Below are 15,853 nucleotides of genomic sequence, written 5' to 3' on the forward strand. Positions count from 1 at the left end.
TGTCTCATGAAGTTTTATTTTGTTATCAGAAAAAAAGAAAAGAAAAGAAAAGAAAAGAAAAGAGAGAGGGATCACTATTCATAGTGTGTGCATTTCCCCTACTTCTGCTTCTGGTAAACAGATTTGGGAGGTTTTTGGCATTGTTTGGAAAGCTTGCAACACCTGTTCAAACCAAAAGGACAAAGGAAATATATGAGTGCACCACAAGGAGCAAAACCAACTAGAATCTCACTATTAAGTCTCTTCAAAACTTCTGTCTGTCCCATCTTAGAGAATGTGGTTTCTTTAAGGCTATCTGGTGAACTTATGGCAAAAGGTGGGATTTGAAACTAAAGATTTGGCTAGCTTGGTTAAGGAGGTTAGAAAGGAAAATATGCACCACAATCTTGGAACAGTAAGAAATCTAAGGGGTCTCAGCATCCCCCTTGGGTTTGGCTCTCTTGGAACAAAGGTCACTGCAGGCATCTGGTGTTTCCTGCTACATTAGGAGGGGTTTTCTACATATAGACATATAGGCTGAGCAGTTGGAAGAAACCATGGCATTAATATTCCTATTGATCCTGTCTAAGCAGGAGATAACCAGAGCATGCACCACTCTGGCCAGACAGTCTGCGGGCAGGGAGGGTCTCAGCCTGCGTACCAGATGGAGCTGGTAGACAGCTGCCCTGGACACAGAATAGACCTGCCCCTCCATGGACAGCTGTGAGTCCAAAATGACTCCCAGGCTGCGCACCTGGTCCTTCAGGGGCACAGTTACCCCATTCAGAACCAGGGAGTCCCCCACACCAGCCCGCCCCCTGTTCCCCAAGAACAGTACTTCTGTCTTGTCGGGATTCAACCTCAATCTGTTAGCCACCATCCATCCTCCAATCGCCTCCAGGCACTCACACAGGACTTTCACCACCTTCACTGGTTCCGATTTAAAAGAGGTGGAGCTGGATATCATCTGCATCTGCATACTGATGAACACCCAGCCCAAACCCCCTGAAGCTCTCCCAGAGGCTTCATATAGATGTTAAAAAGCATGGGGGGGGGGAGAGAGAAAGAGAGAAAGAGAGAAAATCAGGGGATGCATTAGGAGAAAGCTGGCATACAAATAGAAAATCCTATTATCTGATTCTGCATATTAGTTGTTGTCTGCTATATTTGTGGTGAATACTGAAGCACATCCACTAAATACAGTTTTCTTGTTCTGGTACCAGATTCCACACACACCCTACAATATAGAGAACTTGAAATGTTTGTAATATTTAGCAATTAAATGTACATTTTATTTAATATTTATTTCATAAAATTTATACGTTGCTTGATTGCAAGAAAAGAAAAGAAAGAAAATCAACCCACAAAGTGGTTTACAAAAAGATAAAACAATAAAGCCAAGAAAAATGTACAGCCCGACTGCAAATCATATAAAGTCAAAGGCCAAGGTCCCTGCTTGTTTACTTAGCACCATCGATGTTCATGGCACTCTATAGAGGTGGGGGGGGGCGACTACCATGTGATATTTGTTTTGTTTTCCTCCAAGAGCAGTCAGCAGCGGTGCCTGCAACCCCTGCCGTGTGATATGCCAAACCGCATTTGAAAGAGGGTGCAATTTCAAAAGCAGTAAGTGTTGCAGCACGCCAGAGGGTCAGGTGTTTCAAAGAAGAGAGAAAAGGCTTTAGAATTCCAGTTTGGTTAGATACAGCTTCCTTGCATGAACCTGAGAAGTTCTGGGAGATTTCCTTCCCATTGTCTCCAAGATTCATGAATGGGACATGCCACTGATCATCCTTCATAGAAGGGTTTTCACGCTGTCTCCTCTGCGGCCCCAGCAGAAGGTGGCGCTCTCCCGCCCAGTGCAAGTGGGGTAGCCAAGGAGGTACCTCTGTCTGTGTGTGCATGCATAAAGATGTATAGGAGGGTAGCTAGTAAGGGAGCCCAAGTTTGGAAGGGATCTCCTGCCATGGGGTGCCTTGGCCACCCTTGTATCCCAGGGTTTATGTTTTCCAGTGGAGTCATAACATGCCTAATGAAGAGGTCCCCCTGCGTAGTCACAAAAGACAGCCATCTGCTTACAATATACTTACTGGTTGTGCTGGTATGCACATTGCATTTCTGTCACCGGGTGGGGGGGGTTGTGTGCAAAATATCTATATACAGATGCACCACATTATGTGTGTTCATTCTGAGATCCGGCAACTGTTCATGGCTTGGTGCCTCAGTGCGCCCTCCCTTGGGTTTGTGGTGTGGCATGTTTGTGCAGCTAAGCATGGTTGCTTATGCCTATCTGCATGTAAATTGCTTTTTTGTCCGTGAGACACTTGCACTGCCTGAGCCGGGACGAAGCCTGGCATGCCCTCAGTGGCGTGTGTGCACTTTGTGGGGCATGTGAATGTGGCACTGGCACAGATGCCAGTCTTGATACAGATGTCCGCGCTGTGTGGCCATTTGTGTGCCTGAGCACCCCCCTCCCCTGCACCTTGGCACTTTGACAGAAAAACTCACAGGCATTCCTTGGTTCCCTATCTGTGTGTCAGGTGGGCCTCTACTGGTTTTGCATCTCCTGTTGCACACAGTTACACAGCTGTGTAAACAACACAAGGTAGGGTGTGAGCAAGCGCCTGCCTCTCTCGCTGACTGCGTGTGTCTCCTGCTAGATGTGCCCGGGCCTTCCTTCCATTCTCGCCTGTTAAGTTACCTGACACTAACGGTGCTTCGCTGGGTTGCCATGGCAATGCCTGCCTTCTTGGAGGTTACAGCCTGGATAACAGGGTTACCAGAACTTCCCACAGGCTCTCTCTCTGGCAGCAACAGGTTCTGAGCAGCTGAGGCTGAGAAACCCAAAGGAGGGAGGGGGTCTTCAGCAGGAAACGTTGAAGGAGGTTGTCTGATGGGACAGGGGCAGCAGAAGAAGAGAGGGGCAGGGGTGGCTGCACAATCTTTTGTCTCCATCTAAGCAGCAGTCCACCCTCAAAATCGTATGCAGACTCTGGCTGCCCTGTGGGGATCATCACATCAAAAGCTCCTCTGATCTCCTCTCTTCCTTCCCCTCCTTATTCTCTCTCCTGCGCTCCCTCTTCTGCAAATTCATCCCTGGCGGCTGTTTCTCCAGGTTCCTTCGTGGTTTTTTAAGATGGTACAAATAATTTTTTCACCTTCTCCTCTGCTTCTTCTGGTCATAAAGCTATCAGTCCCCAGATGCGCGCATACACCGCAAGCAGCCATGCACACTCCCTCGTCCCAAGCCACACACTGTGATCACCCCCCCATAAAACCCACAGCTGGGGATGAGCTAATTGTCTTCCAAGTGTGGCACTGCCCCCTCGTGGCATGTGAGCAACTCCACAGCCACCCCAAGGAACTTTGTAGAGAGGAGAGCGTTGTGTAATCGTTGTGACAGCAGAGCGATGGAAACAGAGAAATGCTTTCTGCTTCAGCGTCCCAAATATGATGAAGTGCGCGAAAGAGATTCTGCCCATGCAGCCGCAGACGATGTCTCGCTAGCAAGCAATGGAGGAGAAACTGTGCCTTAGTCTGGCGGAAAGAGAGGAAGAGCGGCATTTCTCCGAAGCCCCTCATTTGAGCTTCATTTTTAAAAACTATTCCTTTTCATTATATCTCTTTTGCTCCTGATTTCCACCCTGGGCTTCTGTGGCTGCCCGGAACGGGTACAATGGAATCTGCACTCTATTGTACGCCCATCAAACTTAACAATGAAATGCATCCGAACAAGCTGTGTTGTCCTAGCTTTCCCCAAGATTGCCTCAAAAAGCAAAACGCAGGAGGCAAGGAGAAGACACATCTTCCAGCACTAGCTCTGCCAGGGTTGTCCCTGGACATTTCAACATCAAAAGATGGAAATCCAAAAGACTTCTTCTCAATCCCCTGACACTCTGCTGTTAAAAAATAAACAGCAATTTGTGGTAAGACACAGCCTAAGAGGGACATCTCTCTCTCTCTCTCTCTCTCTCTCTCTCTCTCTCTCTCACACACACACACACACACACACACACACACACACACACACATATACACAGCCACCCCAGACATCCTTTTTATTGTGTATTCACGATGATATGTGCTTGTGGTGATATCCACACTTTCAGTGTTTCTTCCAACCAGGGCGAGTGCTGGAACATCCTGCTGAAATCCTGTGACTTGCCACAAAAGTTCTGGTTTATACTTTGTCTTTCTTTCCTTGTGCCCCTCCAGAGGGCAATAAGATAGAATCATAGAATCCTAGAGTTGGAAGAGACCACAAGGGCCATCGAGTCCAACCCCCTGCCAAGCAGGAAACACCATCAGAGCACTCCTGACATATGGTTGTCAAGCCTCTGCTTAAAGACCTCCAAAGTAGGAGACTCCACCACACTCCTTGGCAGCAAATTCCACTGTCAAACAGCTCTTACTGTCAGGAAGTTCTTCCTAATGTTTAGGTGGAATCTTCTTTCTTGTAGTTTGGATCCATTGCTCCGTGTCCGCTTCTCTGGAGCAGCAGAAAACAACCTTTCTCCCTCCTCTATGTGACATCCTTTTATATATTTGAACATGGCTATCATATCACCCCTTAACCTCCTCTTCTCCAGGCTAAACATGCCCAGCTCCCTTAGCCCTTCCTCATAAGGCATCGTTTCTAGGCCTTTGACCATTTTGGTTGCCCTCCTCTGGACACGTTCCAGTTTGTCAGTGTCCTCCTTGAACTGTGGTGCCCAGAACTGGACACAGTACTCCAGGTGAGGTCTGACCAGAGCAGAATACAGTGGCACTATTACTTCCCTTGATCTAGATGCTATACTCCTATTGATGCAGCCCAGAATTGCATTGGCTTTTTTAGCTGCCGCGTCACACTGTTGGCTCATGTCAAGTTTGTGGTCAACCAAGACTCCTAGATCCTTTTCACATGTACTGCTCTCAAGCCAGGTGTCCCCCATCTTGTATTTGTGCCTCTCATTTTTTTTGCCCAAGTGCAATACTTTACATTTCTCCCTGTTAAAGTTCATCTTGTTTATATATTTGAAGATGGTAGCATTTGGGAAAGATCATGGAACAATAAATCGGGCAGAATGATATGTAGGCGGTCCAATATGCCCACCCCTAAAGCACTCTTAGTGCATCCATGGCATGTTGCCATTTGGAGAAGCCCAATCATTGCACATGCAGAAGATGATGGACAGGCTGTTGTGAATTACTGCAATGCTGGGAGAGCAGCAGTGTAGACAAGGACAAGCAAGGCAGGCCCCATGACAGAGGGAGCTCCACCCTTCAACACCACAACTACCAGTCCTTGCTCCCAAGCATCTGCTGTCTGAGCTTGCTGCCTCACTCTGCCCAATGGTAGGGCCAGCCCTGACTGAAACTTTGGAGTAACTGTGCTCCAAATTTGCTCCCTGAGGCTGGGCTTGAGAGCTGAACATATTTCCTTGCCAAATGTGGAAAGTTTGTAACCTAAAATGGGAGATGGAAAATTGCTTGCATGAGATGCAACAGTTGCATGCAACATTTCTCCGGTGAAAATAGGGACATCCAATTCCATAATGATAATTTTACTATTTATACCCCACACATCTTACTGGGTTGCCCCAGCCACTCACTCTGGGCAGCTTCCAAAATATATAAACATTTAAAAACATTAAGAAATTCCCTATACAGGATTGCCTTCATACGACTCAGGAGTTGGATAACTCCAAACCCTCCAACATTTATCTGATGAAAATAGGGAAGTCCTAAGGAAAAGCGGGACATTCTGGGATCAAATCAGAAATCAGGGCAGCTTTGCCAAATCAGGGATGTCCCTGGAAAATAGGGACACTTGGAGGGTCTGCAGCTGTCATTCATCTTCAGGGTTCAATTCCCTTTCCAGGGCTTGTATGGATGAGGGAATAATGTACCTGATCTCCAGTGAACATGCATTAGGGCTGAGATTCTCAACCTTCTTGGGTCCACGGCTCCCTTAACCAACTACATTCTTTCTGCAGCTCCCCTGTGGGGCTCAGGAGCCCAGTTTTGTCACCCCTTGCTTGCAGAGCTGTCAGCCCCTCACCCTTTCCCCCCCTCCCTTGTGGAGTGTTCCCTCAGCCTCCTCTCCTCTCCTTTGGAGTCCTCTGGGCAGCCGCTGCTGCCGTCCCTGGTCTCTGAGATGCTCCCCCCCACCCCAAAGAGAGTTGCCTCCTCACACTGCCCCACAGGGGCCAGGGAAGCACCCCCTGACCACCCCAAGAGGCACCCTTCGCCTGGGGAGGTTGTAGCCGGGGCTGCTGCAACAAACAGCTGTGCAAGCCTTTAGGAGGCAGAGACAAGAGAGGGCATCAGAGGGGAGGAAAGAGGGACAGAGGCCAGTATTGCCCGCGGCACCCTGGACCATCATTCAAGGCACCCCAGGGTGCCACAGCACACTGGTTGAAAACCATTGCAACAGGGTACCACGCGCAGTACAGTCTTCTGTTTCACACACTGCACCTGCTAAAATCTATTTCGAACTGTGAATGACATATTGTGGGTCTCATGGTTTCTGGCATGTATTTAACTCAAACACAGACACTGGCTTAGCTTTAAAACTTTGCAGAACAGATGACTACATTAGGCACAGTAGAGCCTTCAGTGATGTGCAATTGTGTGTGCTGCCCAGTGGGGGGAGTTCAGGCAGAGATTTGTGGTATTAAAAATGGTGTCCGTACAGATCATAGAATCATAGAGTTGGAATAGACCACAAGGGCCATCGAGTCCAACCCCCTGCCAAGCAGGAAACACCATCAGAGCACTCCTGACATATGGTTGTCAAGCCTCTGCTTAAAGACCTCCAAAGTAGGAGACTCCACCACACTCCTTGGCAGCAAATTCCACTGTCAAACAGCTCTTACTGTCAGGAAGTTCTTCCTAATGTTTAACAGATGTGCAGCTGTTTCTGCCTGTGCAATGTGGAAGGGTGTGGAAGGATGGCAAAGTAAGCCATGATCATAGAATCATAGAATCATAGAATCATAGAATCCTAGAGTTGGAAGAGACCACAAGGGCCATCGAGTCCAACCCCCTGCCAAGCAGGAAACACCATCAGAGCACTCCTGACATATGGTTGTCAAGCCTCTGCTTAAAGACCTCCAAAGTAGGAGACTCCACCACACTCCTTGGCAGCAAATTCCACTGTCAAACAGCTCTTACTGTCAGGAAGTTCTTCCTAATGTTTAGGTGGAATCTTCTTTCTTGTAGTTTGGATCCATTGCTCCGTGTCCGCTTCTCTGGAGCAGCAGAAAACAACCTTTCTCCCTCCTCTATGTGACATCCTTTTATATATTTGAACATGGCTATCATATCACCCCTTAACCTCCTCTTCTCCAGGCTAAACATGCCCAGCTCCCTTAGCCCTTCCTCATAAGGCATCGTTTCCAGGCCTTTGACCATTTTGGTTGCCCTCCTCTGGACACGTTCCAGTTTGTCAGTGTCCTTCTTGAACTGTGGTGCCCAGAACTGGACACAGTACTCCAGGTGAGGTCTGACCAGAGCAGAATACAGTGGCACTATTACTTCCCTTGATCTAGATGCTATACTCCTATTGATGCAGCCCAGAATTGCATTGGCTTTTTTAGCTGCCGCGTCACACTGTTGGCTCATGTCAAGTTTGTGGTCAACCAAGACTCCTAGATCCTTTTCACATGTACTGCTCTCAAGCCAGGTGTCCCCCATCTTGTATTTGTGCCTCTCATTTTTTTTTGCCCAAGTGCAATACTTTACATTTCTCCCTGTTAAAATTCATCTTGTTTGTTTTTGCCCAGTTCTCTAATCTGTCAAGGTCGTTTTGAAGTGTGATCCTGTCCTCTGGGGTGTTAGCAGGAACTGTAGGGAACAAGTCCCTACACCATAATCTTAAGAAACTTTTTTCAAAGATAAGTCCCACTGAAAGCAATTGAGCAAGTGATAGCAATTGACTTAAATCCCACTCCCACTGCTTTTAATGGGCATTACAGTGCAATCCTTAGATGCCTACACAGGGTCTACTCGCATGAAAGTGTTTATAGCAGCCTCCACCAATCTGGTGCCCTCCAGATGTTTCCACCCACAACTCCCATCAGCTCTAGCAAGCATGCACTGATGAGAGTTGTGTTCCAAAACATCTGGAAGGGGCCATGTTGGCGAAGGCTGGTTTATTTGCAGCCTGTGTCATGGCTCCCTTTAGCTGCACCAGGAGTGCTGGCTGCAGCCCTGGACATATTTAATATAAATTAATCCACCTGAACCCAGTGGCACTTACTGCTGAGTAACCATGCATGGGAGTGAGCTGTAAGCTACCACAGAGAGTTGGACTAATTTGATAAAAGTGCCCCCATGACCTCTTCCTGTCAGACTTTTAAAATGTATGATTACTGTATTTGTTTCCCTCTTGCTTTGTTTATTTTGCAACACTTCTTGTGAAAATAGTTCTATATTGTTCTATATTATTATTTTTTGTAGATTATTGCCAGTTTGTGAATATGTCCTAGGGAAACCTAATCAGATGGGTGGGGAATAATAATAATAATAATAATAATAATAATAATAATAATACAGTAATAATGGAATAGGACATTCCTATTTTCAGCAGAGAAATGTTGGAGGGTATGATTCTATGCTAAGTGTGTCATTCTGAGCTCATTGGAAGAACGGTGGAATATAAATATAATAATAAATCAATAAATAAGGTGACAAGCTTTGACTGCAGGTTAAGCTGCCACTAAAGGTAGAGACACGGCAGGGGGTTGGCAGGGGTTGGACTCGATGGCCCTTGTGGTCTCTTTCAACTCTATGATTCTATGATTCTATGACACATGAGGGGATGAAAAAGCTGCAAATTCTCCTCTGGTCCAATCCTGTCTGAGGGCTTATTTCCATTCTCTCTGCTCATTTCTTGTTTGCCCTTCTTTCTTTCTCAGGCTTCCAGCTCCCCCATTCATTTCTCCTGCCAACCCCACAAGGTCTCTGTTTTTCAAGTACTCTGCCTCTTCTGCCCCCTCTCAGTCCTCCTGCCCATCATCCCTGGGCTGTTTCTGGTTCCTTTCAGCAATGCACACCTTCTCCCATCTCTTGGATCTCATTCCGATGCAAATAGCTGTTTCTGCAGAGGGTTTTTTGTCAGGCCTCAAGACACTGCAACCCTGCTAATTACTGGTTAGCGCGCGCGCACACACACACACGCACACACACACACACACATATATATATATACCCTGCCGCCCCAAAGCAGCTTCTGTTTGCAGCTTTTAAATGCACACCTTAAATGCAAATACACATTTAACATGCTGTCCACTTTGACCGTAAGTTGCACTGTTTCTCAACATTCTATTGCCGGGCAAGTAATTCAAATTAAGATGTGACACTCACTTTTGCTGTTCTAAATGGCCTCTCTGCAAACTATTTCTTGTGCATGCCTTTCTTGTCAATGAGATGACTCTACTATTAGGTAAAGTGAGCTCAGGTTAACCCTTTCATGTACGCAAGTGTGAGTCAGTAATTGTATATTTCAACAGAAGAGATGTGGGTGTTGCACAGCTTACTGTCCACCCTGATCATTTCAAGCATCTTTTTCATTGGTGCCCTTATGTGAGATAAGCACCTGTCTCCATAATTACCTCCTCCAACTCACATCAGCCCCAGTCAGCATGGCCAATGGTCAAGGATGATGGAGTTGTGGCCCTCCTGCACTGGTCACCCTGCTTGGAAGAAATAAACTACAAATCCAAGAGTGCAAAAATCAAAGTGCTGAGTAGCCATTTGGAACAAAAGAATTGAGCCTGGTGGCCGACAGCTGAGTTGCTGCTGAGAGTGGCAAGCAGGTCCCTCCTTTTATGCAGGCTTTTGCAACTTTTTCTGGCAGTTATGTCACCCCTTACAAGGTATTTAGCAATGCTGTTGTCAAAATAATAGATTTACTGAAAAGGAAAAAGGGTTAAGGGTCAAAAAACAAGCCTGAGGCAGGAATTGGTTTGCTTGTGAGGAATTCAAATGTACAGCAATCACAACAGAAAACTGGGACATTTTATTCCTGGGTAAGAAGCAGCTGCCTCCAGATATTATATCCAACTATATAAGTTTGGAGTCAGAAATTATATGGCTCTGTTCCTCAGGTTCTTGATGACTCACTGAGAACTGATGCAGGAATGCAGCCTGGCTGACTTCCAGCGAGGGAGTGGGGGAAGAAAGAGACAGATCGCCCCTCTGCTCAGAAAGGAAGGCTATGTCAATCACCAATGACACCCTGAGAATCTTTCTGGAGAGCAAGAGGCCCATGCTAGGAAAGGAGTTTGTGAACAGAACCCACTGGCTGCCAGCTCTGCAACTGGTAGTCTGACCACCTTTTGGAGAAAGAGCACTGGAGATTTTACTCACTCATATAGTTGAAAATATATTTAGGTTGTTTCTTCCATTTCTGAAAACCCCAAACAAAAAAAGGAAAAAAGAAAACTTATCCATTCTCCTCCCAATATTAAGAAGGCCAGAAGAAAACACAGTTAAGCTCAGCCACACAGTCCAACTAATACACAGTCCAACTAATAAATGGCCTGAGAGGCCATTTGAAAAGCATAGGTGTGCAGGAAGCTGCCTTATACTGAGAGTGCTTCCAGACAACCTGATTATCGAACATTCAACCCGATTTATTTATTTTTACAGGGAGATTAGATGATGTTGGCTCTTTAATGAACATTTGTTCTGATTTGTTTGTGCGGAGGTTAGATTACAGTTGCATCAAAGCAAGTGTTTCGCACCATTTTCTAATGCATTTCTCCATTACTTTGTCAGGAAAAGTCTGATCTTTTTGGGAAGCAAGTTTATTGTGCAAGAGTTCAAAAATCATCTTTAATTGTGTATTTTGAATTTGCAGGTGTGAATCTCAGCAAAAAATAGCTCTGTGGTCTGCAAGTTCCCTGAATCAGTGCTATTCTATTGCCCATCCAGCTTAGCACTGTCTACACTTAACAGCAAGAGTTTGAGAGAGGGAGGTCTCCTAGACCTCCAGCAAAGATGGAGGAAGGCCCCGGGGGGCGGGCGGCTGTGCCCTATTATTGTCATGGGACATACTGCCCTTGTGATCCGTGTCGATGCCTCCAAGTTTTAGTTTGTCATTGCTCCCGGAGGCCTGGGCAAGGTCTCCCTCTCTCCTTCCCTCCCTCCCTCTGCAGGATTTGAAGCAGAGGCACCATGCCATGCGTCTTTTCAGAAATTAGTGTCTTCTTGTGTTTGGAAAGTGATAAAGAGCTCAGGGGTGAAGGTATCTGAGTCGTATGTGTGTTGCCCAGAGAGCAGAGCATAAGGGTGGACTAAAAGGGTGAGTAAGATCATACAGCTGGCACCCCATAATAACCATGCCTAAGGGCCATGGCATCCCAGAGTCTCCCTTTCCCACTATTATGGCTACTTATAACAGGGAGGTTTATATATACCAGCATCTCCTTAACTACAACTCCCCTGTAGCTGCTGAGGTCCTCTCACAAATCCCGCAAAAACAAATTAGAGATGAGCTTGCAGTATCTCCAAATCAGGGAGAGCTTTGTACAGCTATTAACCAAATGAAAAACAACAAAGCCAGCGGACCTGTTGGGATACCTGCCAAAGTCAAAGAATCATAGAATCATAGAATCATAGAGTTGGAAGAGACCACAAGGGCCATCGAGTCCAACCCCCTGCCAAGCAGGAAACACCATCAGAGCACTCCTGACATATGGTTGTCAAGCCTCTGCTTAAAGACCTCCAAAGTAGGAGACTCCACCACACTCCTTGGCAGCAAATTCCACTGTCAAACAGCTCTTACTGTCAGGAAGTTCTTCCTAATGTTTAGGTGGAATCTTCTTTCTTGTAGTTTGGATCCATTGCTCCGTGTCCGCTTCTCTGGAGCAGCAGAAAACAACCTTTCTCCCTCCTCTATGTGACATCCTTTTATATATTTGAACATGGCTATCATATCACCCCTTAACCTCCTCTTCTCCAGGCTAAACATGCCCAGCTCCCTTAGCCCTTCCTCATAAGGCATCGTTTCCAGGCCTTTGACCATTTTGGTTGCCCTCCTCTGGACACGTTCCAGTTTGTCAGTGTCCTCCTTGAACTGTGGTGCCCAGAACTGGACACAGTACTCCAGGTGAGGTCTGACCAGAGCAGAATACAGTGGTACTATTACTTCCCTTGATCTAGATGCTATACTCCTATTGATGCAGCCCAGAATTGCATTGGCTTTTTTAGCTGCCGCGTCACACTGTTGGCTCATGTCAAGTTTGTGGTCAACCAAGACTCCTAGATCCTTTTCACATGTACTGCTCTCAAGCCAGGTGTCACCCATCTTGTATTTGTGCCTCTCATTTTTTTTGCCCAAGTGCAATACTTTACATTTCTCCCTGTTAAAATTCATCTTGTTTGTTTTGGCCCGGTTCTCTAATCTGTCAAGGTCGTTTTGAAGTGTTATCCTGTCCTCTGGGGTGTTAGCCACCCCTCCCAGTTTGGTGTCATCTGCAAATTTGATCAGGATGCCCTTGAGTCCATCATCCAAGTCGTTGATAAAGATGTTGAATAAGACTAGGCCCAAGACAGAACCCTGTGGCACCCCACTAGTCACCCCACTAGTCTCCATGATGAAGAGGAACCATTGATGAGCATCCTTTGGGTTCGGTCAGTCAGCCAGTTACAAATCCACTGAGTGGTAGCATAGTCAAGACCGCATTTTACCAGCTTCTTTACAAGAATATCATGGGGCACCTTGTCCAATGCCTTGCTGAAATCAAGGTAGGCTACATCCACTGTGTTCCCTTCATCTACCAGGCTTGTAATTCTGTCAAAAAACGAGATCAGGTTAGTCTGACATGACTTATTTTTCAGAAATCCATGCTGACTATTGGTGATCACAGCATTCCTTTCTAGGTGCTCACAGACTGTTTGCTTAATGATCTGCTCCAGAATCTTCCCTGGTATTGATGTCAGACTGACTGGGCGATAATTATTTGGGTCCTCTCTTTTCCCCTTTTTGAAAATAGGGACAACATTTGCCCTCCTCCAGTCTGCTGGGACTTCGCCTGTTCTCCAGGAATTCTCAAAGATGACTGCCAGTGGTTCTGAGATCACATCTGCCAGTTCTTTTAATACTCTTGGATGCAGTTCATCTGGCCCTGGAGACTTGAATACATCTAAACTAGCCAAGTATTCTTGTACTATCTCCTTAGTTATTCTGGGCTGTGTTTCCTTTGCTGAATCATTTGCTCCAAATTCTTCAGGTCGGGCATTGTTTTCTTTAACGGAGAAGACTGAGGCAAAGAAGGCATTGAGGAGTTCAGCCCTTTCTGTGTCCCCTGTTTGCATTTCACCATCTTCTCCTCTGAGTGACCCCACTGTTTCTTTGTTCTTCCTTTTGCTATGAACATACCCATAAAAGCCTATTTTGTTGCTTTTAACCTCTCTAGCAAGCCTGAGTTCATTCTGTGCTTTAGCTTTTCTGACTTTGTGTCTACACGTGCTGGCTATTTGTTTGAATTCCTCCTTGGTGGTTTCCCCCCTTTCCCATTTTTTGTACACATCCTTTTTTAATCTTAACTCAGTTAAAAGTTCTTTAGATAGCCACCCTGGCTTCTTTAGGCACCTTCCATGTTTCCGTCTCATTGGTATTGCCTGACGTTGTGCTTTTACTATCTCCCTCTTAACAAACTCCCAGCCATCATGAACTCCCTTTCCTTTTGGTATTACTGTCCATGGGATCTCACCCAACACTTCCCTAAGTTTTATGAAGTCGGCTTTCTTAAAGTCAAGAAATTGAGTCCTAGTATGCTTGGCTGCTCTTTTCCACTGTATAGTAAACTTCAGAAGAGCATGATCACTCGCGCCTAATGATCCTTCCACTTCTACCCCACTAACCAGGTCATCAACATTGGTTAGGACCAGATCTAAAATGGCTGTTCTTCAAAGTGGGCGGAATTAAACTTATACAACAACTTCACAAGCTCATCGAAAAAATCTGGGAGAGAGAGGAGATCCCAGTAGACTTTAGGGATGCCAAAATTATCATGAACATGAAAAAGGTGACAGAATGGATTGCAGAATCTATCATGGCATCTCTTTGCTAGCTGAGGCCGGCAAAATTCTTGCAAGGATCTTAGCAAACCGTCTCTTAACAATATCTGAGGTGACCCTTCCTAAATCCCAAAATGGTTTTTGACCTTCTAGGGGAACAGTGGACATGATTTTCACCTCTTGACAACCTTGTGGTCTCTTCCAATTCTATGATTCTATGATTCAAGAAAAATGCAGAGAGCAAAACCAACCCCTGTATACAACATTTATTGAGCCTAGGGATTGCTTTTTTTTAAAATGATATTTATTGAAAAAAGAATTTTTAAAATCACAAAGAAAGAAAAAAAAAACAAAGTTACAGAAAAAAAGACAAAAACAGAAATAAAAAATAAAACCATCATTTTCAAATTCTCCACTTTCTTTACCTTCTTTCCATGACCTCCTCCTCCTCCCATCTCTTGATTAATAATTGTCACAGCAAATCCTTTCCATAAATCATAATATTCTGTCAATACATTACCTTGCTCTATTTTCATCTTATCTTATATTAAACCTTAAAACTTAAAATTTAAATCTTATTTATACCAGCTTCTCATAACCATTACCTTTTTACCTAATTCTTTAAACATTCTTACAAGAGCCTAGTAATTTCATTTCAACATTTTTGCAACTTTCATAAAAACATTTCTGACGATAAAAAAGAAAAAAAAGAGAATAAAAACAATCCAATCTTCTTCCAGCGTCCCCTCCCCCCGGTCCCGGGATTATCAGTCCTTTTTGTCCCATTAGTCTGGCCCATTTAACCTGGTGATCTTATATCCGAGGCCATCAAATCTCTTCCATGTCCCTTCTGCAGTTCTTCTTCATATTTTCCTTTCACTCGTGGGAGCTCCAGCTTGATAGTGTTTTTGACCCTTTTCGACAGATCAGCCCCTTTCTCATAGTCCAGACTAAGCTCCATGTGGTATTTTAAAACATGTTTCAAGTAGTAAACATGTTTCCAATTCCTTCCAAGATAAGTCTCAACAGCTCCAAACCTCTGACGGCCCATTGCCAGATTCTGAGAGTCCAAACATCCCTGCATAGGGGGGTCAGTCCAACCCCCCATTTCCAGCCAAACTTTATCTTTCAGAATCTGGTTTTTTCCAAGTTCATTTATCAGATCCAAAGACTCATTTTCTTGCTGGGCCAAAAGTCCCTCCATCCCTGGCGCCCAAGGTTCAGCAAGGTCCTCTTCTTTCAGTTGTTCTGTCATGGCACGCTCCTGTTTTGGTTCCTCGATGGGCTCCATATGATTTCCCACTACCTGTTCAAAGGTTCTGGCCGCATTAGTCATAAAATCCATCTTCTGACTTAATTGATCCAATAGGGCACTTATTTTGCAGAAAGTACCCAACAGTGCTTCTGAAGGCATTGTCCTACAAGGTCACGAATTCTTTCCCACAGTTGTAATCAGTAACAGCTGCAAGTTCCCAGGATTTAGTTACAATCTCACAGTTCCCCTCTAGGGGGAAGACTTCTGGTAGTACTTTTCCTTAGAAACAATAACAACAAAGTTTCTTTTTTAAGATATTTTGTCCATAATTGTTCTTTTAAAAGATGAAAGGAAACAATGGAGTCACAATGTTTCTCTTCTTTTAACTATCTGTCAAGACATTTATTTCTGGTCAATGAGCTTCAAACATCAAATCTGACACCCCGCTCCAGGGTCAGGACGGTGGAAAATTACTTTACTTTAACTTCACTTCTGCAGGTTTAAATGTGAGCCTAGGGATTGCTGATCAGAAGGTTAGCAGTTCAAATTCCTGCAACGGGGTGAGCTCCCGTTGTTCGGTCCCTGCTCCTGCCAACCTAGCAGTTC

General features: G+C 45.2%; 1 protein-coding gene across 3 annotated transcripts in view; it reads left to right on the plus strand.

The window, feature by feature from the left end:
* LOC308577322 (caM kinase-like vesicle-associated protein) overlaps positions 1-15,853 on the plus strand; it is a 52,439-nt gene that overhangs the window by 9,274 nt on the left and 27,312 nt on the right. The window contains exon 1 of one of the 3 annotated variants that reach the window (XM_081177422.1): positions 1,583-1,605. The exons of the other annotated variants lie outside the window; for them this stretch is intronic. The gene's annotated coding sequence lies outside the window, so the exon portion shown is untranslated. Of the gene's footprint in view, positions 1-1,582; positions 1,606-15,853 lie in introns of those variants that run through there. 3 annotated transcript variants of the gene reach the window in all.

This window comes from Podarcis bocagei, assembly GCF_964188305.1.
Source record: "Podarcis bocagei genome assembly, chromosome: 17".
In the NCBI taxonomy this organism is placed as follows: domain Eukaryota; kingdom Metazoa; phylum Chordata; class Lepidosauria; order Squamata; family Lacertidae; genus Podarcis; species Podarcis bocagei.